Here is a 5,645-nt window from a genome sequence, read left to right on the forward strand (position 1 = left end):
CTCTTTCCATCCATTCATCTGTTTGTGGACATTTAGGTTGATTTCATGTCTTAGCTATCATGAATAATGCTGAAATAAACATTGATGAGCAAGCGCTTTTCTGACCGAGCATTCTCCTGTCCTTTGAGTAGATACCCAGAAGTGAGATTGCTGGGTCAAATTGTAGTTCTATTTGTAGATCTATGAGAAACTTCCATATTCTTTTCCACAGTGGCTGAACCAGTTTACATTCCCACCAACAATACAGGAGAGTTCCCGTTTCACCACATCCCAGCCAACACATCACTTTTTGTATTTTTAATGTTTGCTTTTCAGACAGGGATTAGGTGGTATCTCATTGTGGCTTTGATCTGCATCTCCCTTATGATGATGGATATTGGGCATTTCCTCATATGTTTTTTGGCTATTTGTATGTCTTCCTCAGAGAGATTTTTGTTCACCTCATTTTCTCATCTTTTAATTGGGTTAATCTTTTCCTTTTTCTTTTTTTTTCTTCTTTTCTTTTTCGTTTTCTTTTTCTTTTGAGTAAGCTGCTTGAGTTCCCTGTGTATTCTGGTTATCAGTCCCTAATCTGAGGAATATTTTACAAAAATATTCTCCCATTCTGAAGGTTGCTGATCCACACTAATAATTGTATCTTTTGCTGTGAAGAAACTTCTTAGTTTGATATAGTTCCATTTGTCTATTTTAAGGATCATTGTCTGTGCTTTGGGAGTCTTACTTAAGCCTTTGCCTACCCCAATGTCTCCCAGAGTTTCCCCAGTATTTTCAACCATAGTTTTATAGTTTGAGATCCTAGGCTCAAATCTTTGATCCATTTTGATTTGATTTTTGTTAATGGTGAAAGATGGGGACTCAGTTTCACCTTTCTCCAAGTGGATACCCACTTTTGTCAGCACCATTTACTAAAAAAAAGGTTTTCCTTTTCCCAGTGGATTGAATGGTATCCTTTGTCAAAAATCAGTTGACTGTAACCTTTGGGTTATATGTCTGGGATCTCTATTCTATTCTGCTGGTCCACCTGTCTGTTTTATCACAGCTTTATAGTATATCTTTTTATAATTTTTTTATTTTAATTTTTATATAAATTCAATCATATTATTTATCTTACAAAGTAAACATTTCAATATGTGTGTGAACATATCTCCCCAGTCCAGTTGATCAGAGTATCTTCCACCAATAACACCACACCTCCTCATCCTGTCAATGCTCTGTCTCCGTATTCCTCTTCCAAATGTCCTTCCTTAGGTCCCTCTTCTCCACACACTCCACTTCTAGCACTAGCCCCCATCTCTTGTGTTTGTACAACCTTAGATCAATCAGTTTCAGTTATAGAGTGCAGACACTCAGTATATATTAAGTGGGGGCATACAGTGTCTCTCCTTCATAACTTGCTTCACTCAGCAGTAAATCTTTCACATTCTTCCACTTTTTGTCAAAAGCCAGGGATTTGTTTTTTTTTGTTTTGTTTTGTTTTGTTTTGTTTTTATGGCTGAATAGTATTCCATAGAGTATATGTGCCACAGTTTTATAGTATATCTTGGGATAAGAGAGTGATATGCCACCGACTCCACTCTTCTCACGCAGGATTGCTTTGGCAATACGAGGTCTTTTATGATTCCAGATAAATTCTATGATGTCTTTTCTAGATCTGTGAAGAATGTCTCTGGTATTTTGATTGGAATTGTGTTAAATATGTCAATTAATTTGGGTAGAATTTCCTTTTTAATTATGTTAATTCTTCCAATCCAGGACCATGGGATATGCTTCTACTTTTTATGTCCTTTTTTATATCTTTTTAAAGATTTTCATAGTTTTCTTTGTAAAGGTCTTTGACTTCCTTAGTTAGGTTTATCCCTAGGTATTTTACACATTTTTGTGGCTATGGTAAAAGGGATTCCTTTCTTCAGTTCTACTTCGTTCAACTTGTTGTTCATATACAGATATGCTATACATTTTTTGGATGTTGATTTTATATTTTGAAACTTTACTGTATTCATTTATTACTTTGAAAAGTTTTTTTTTTAAACAGGTTTTTGCTATAGGGCACATGTGCTTGCCAGAAAGACAGAGAGAGACAGAAAGTCAGAAATCACCCCCTAGGGGGGATGGCCACACCGCAATCCCTTAGAGAAGTTTTTTCATGGAAACTTTGGTTCTTTTAAGTAAACCATCATGTCATCTGTAAATAAAGATATTTACAACTTTTCTTTGTCTATTTGAATACCTTTTATATTGTTCTTTTATTCTGATTGCATTGTCTAAGGCTTCCAGCACTATATTAAAAAGTAGTGGAGACACCAGGTGCTTATGCGTGCATGCCTAAGACCCCGAGAGGAGAATGGAGGAGAAGGGACTGTGGCATGGCCATCCACCCTGGGGGGTGATTTCTTGCTTTCTGTCTCTGTCTCTCTCTGTCTTTCTGGTGAGTGCACGTGCCCTATAGCAAAAACCTCCCCAAGAAAAAAAAAAGTAGTGCAGAAAGTGGGTAGCCTTGTCTAGTATCAGTTTTTATTGGAAATGCTTTCTACTTTTCCCCATTCAGTATGTTAGCTATAGTTTTTTCATATATGGCTTTTATTGCGTTGAGAAATGACCATTCTATAACAATCTTACTGAGAGTCTTAATCATGAAAGGATGTTGTGTTTTATCAAATGCTTTCTCTGCATCTCTTGAAATGATCATATTTTTTTCTTTCTTCCTGTTAATATGGTGTATTATATTTATGGTTTTGCATGTGTTGAACCACCCTTGCATCCTTGGGATAAAGCCTACTGGGTCATGATGAATAATCTTTGTTATATATTGTTGGATATGATTTGCAAGTATCTTGTTGGGAAATTCTGCATCAATATTAATCAGAGGTATTGTTCTATAGTTTTCCTTTTTGCCATGCCTTATCTGTTTTGGGAATGAGAATGATGGAGGTTTCATAAAATAAATTTGGAAGGTTTTCTTCCTTTTGGTTCTTTAGAAATAATTTGTGGGTGATGTGGAATTGATGTTTTCCCTTGGGAGAGAAAGATTTTGTTGCTTGCTCATATTTATTGTGCCTCTGCAATCGTTTCTAGTCATCTGGTGATCTATATGTTCCTTTCTAAATTATTTAAGGTATATCTGAACATTCAAAACTGTGCAGGATTAGAAAATTGGTGATCTCTCTTCTGCTCTGCTTGCCTTTTGTTCATCAGTATCCTGTACTGTCATCACCAGTCCTGGATGACGCAAAGTCCTCCCCATTTCTAAAGAACATGCTCAACTCCAACTGAGTTGTTGGGCTTCATTCACCTCAGGAGCAAAGAAAATAACATGCACCACGTGCTATCCAAAACATTGAAGTCCTGAGAGTCTAAAACTGAGTGGAGGCGGGGAGGATGAGCCATGGGTACTGGCCCTTAGAGCCTGCAGCTACAAGCAGCCTGGCATCCACCAAGACCACTTGCTTGAACTGATCTCCAGATGGGGTGGGGAGGGGTGTAAGTTCATCTTAAAGTCCCAAAACACAAACATGAAGTCCAAAGGCGAGTGGATGACTTCTCACTTTCTGTCTCTTTGTCTCTTTCTGTCTCTCTGGAGAGCACATGTGCCCTATAGCAAAAATCTTTAAAAAAACGGATTAAAGCTGATGTAATATGCACAGTACATTTCTTATGGGTCGTGGATAAATTGTTATCAAATATAATGCTCTTCATGACAAAGTATATTATCAGGAGTAAAGAGAGTTTATATATGTATGTATGTACATATAAAATATTTTAACATACCAATCAACCAAATTAACATAAGTAATATTCAGAGAACATTCAGCCTTCCCAAATAATAGAATATACACAGAGCGTTAGCTAAGATAGACCATATTCTGGGCCCTTTCTTAAATTTCAATATATTTAAAAAGATTGAGAGCATACAAAGCATATTCTCTGACCACAATATATCTACATTTGGAATTAATAAAAGAATATTTAAAATATTCAAAAATGCTTAAAAATTTAACAACTTATTTATGAAATGGCCATAGATTAAAAATTAAAAGATACTTTTTCATTTATTTAGAATTTGATTTTATTCAGAATTTTTGCTTTTATGTTTCTGTAAGTTATATGTAGATTGCTTTTGCTTTAACATCTTTCTAGTTTAATGTCAGATTAACAATAAACTCCTAATTTGAATGGAACATGTTCTACTATGTGAACAAGTTTCGGTAAGCATTTTTTTTCCTTTAAATATTTAGTGGAATTCACCAGTGAAGCCACCATTTAAGTCATCCAGGCCTACAATTATTTAAGGTAATACATTTCATTCAGGTTGAAATTGTTTCCTAGGAATATAAAGTTGCTTAATATTTTTTAAAATATTTAATGAATACACTAAATCAAAAAAGCATATATGAAGAGTTCAGGAAAAGCACTCAATGAGGATGTGCAGAATAAGCATTTGATAAAATGATCAACACATGTTCATGATAAAACTTTTAGTAATTGGAATAAAACAGAACTTTCTTAAAGGGCAATTATAAAATCTCACAGATAACATTATGTTTAATGTGGAAAGACAGGTTGGGAACAGGCAAAGACTATCTATCTATCTATCTATGTATATATACATACTTTCACTATTTCTATTAACATAATATTAACAGTTTCAGTCAATGCAATAAAAGAAACAGAAGACATAGAGTTTGGAAAGGAAGAAATTTTATGTACAAGATGAAAATATTTGAGTAAAATTTAAAAAATTCTTAGAACTGATAAGTGAATGTACCAAATGCAGAAGAAAGAAAATAAACACATAAAATTAATCAAATGTTTATTCAGTTCTAAAGAACAACTGTAAACTCATATTAGAATTACCACTCAAATTAATATCAAAATGTGAGACAATTAGGAATAATTTAATAAAATATATGCAAAACATGTGCAGTGACAATTCAAATTATATCAAAATTTAGAGAGAAGTCAAAGAAAACCTGAACAAGTAGAAATATGCAATGCTCAGTAATCTGAAGTTTCAATGTTGTGAATGTGACAATTTCTTTCAAAAACATCTACAGATTAAATGTAAAACAAATCAATATTATAGAGGGTGTTACCAAAAAAACTGGAGAAGGTGATTCTTAAATTTATATGTAATTTTAAAAAGATATAGCAGAAGAAAAAAAAAAACTGAAGTAGCCTGAATAATTTTGAGGAAAAATTGAAACAATATTTTTAAGGCTTAATATAAAGCTGAAGTAATCAAGAAGATGTTCTATTTTTGCAAGAATGGACATCTATTATAGTGCAATAGAATGGAACAGAATCCAGAAATATTCCTTTACATATAAGACCCCTGAATGAAGTAACCATAATGGAAGAGATGACGACTATGCATGGATGCAATAGCATACAACTTATCGCCAAGACCTGTAAGTGTCAGCAACAGAGGTAAAATCTAAGCATTTTAAATAACACCATCTCTTAAGACTACCAACCAGGGGGACAGTTGTTAGCATAGTGGGTATGTCACTGGACTTCCATGTAGTTGACCGCGGTTCGAATCCCGGACCCAGTGGCTTAAAACTCACGCCAGGTGCGTGTGCGTGCGTGCCCAAGATCCCAAGAAGAGAATGGAGGAGAAGGGATTGCGGCATGGCCATTTCCCCTGG

Source organism: Tupaia chinensis, unplaced genomic scaffold (assembly GCF_000334495.1).
Source record: "Tupaia chinensis unplaced genomic scaffold, TupChi_1.0 Scaffold144255_1, whole genome shotgun sequence".
In the NCBI taxonomy this organism is placed as follows: Eukaryota; Metazoa; Chordata; class Mammalia; order Scandentia; family Tupaiidae; genus Tupaia; species Tupaia belangeri.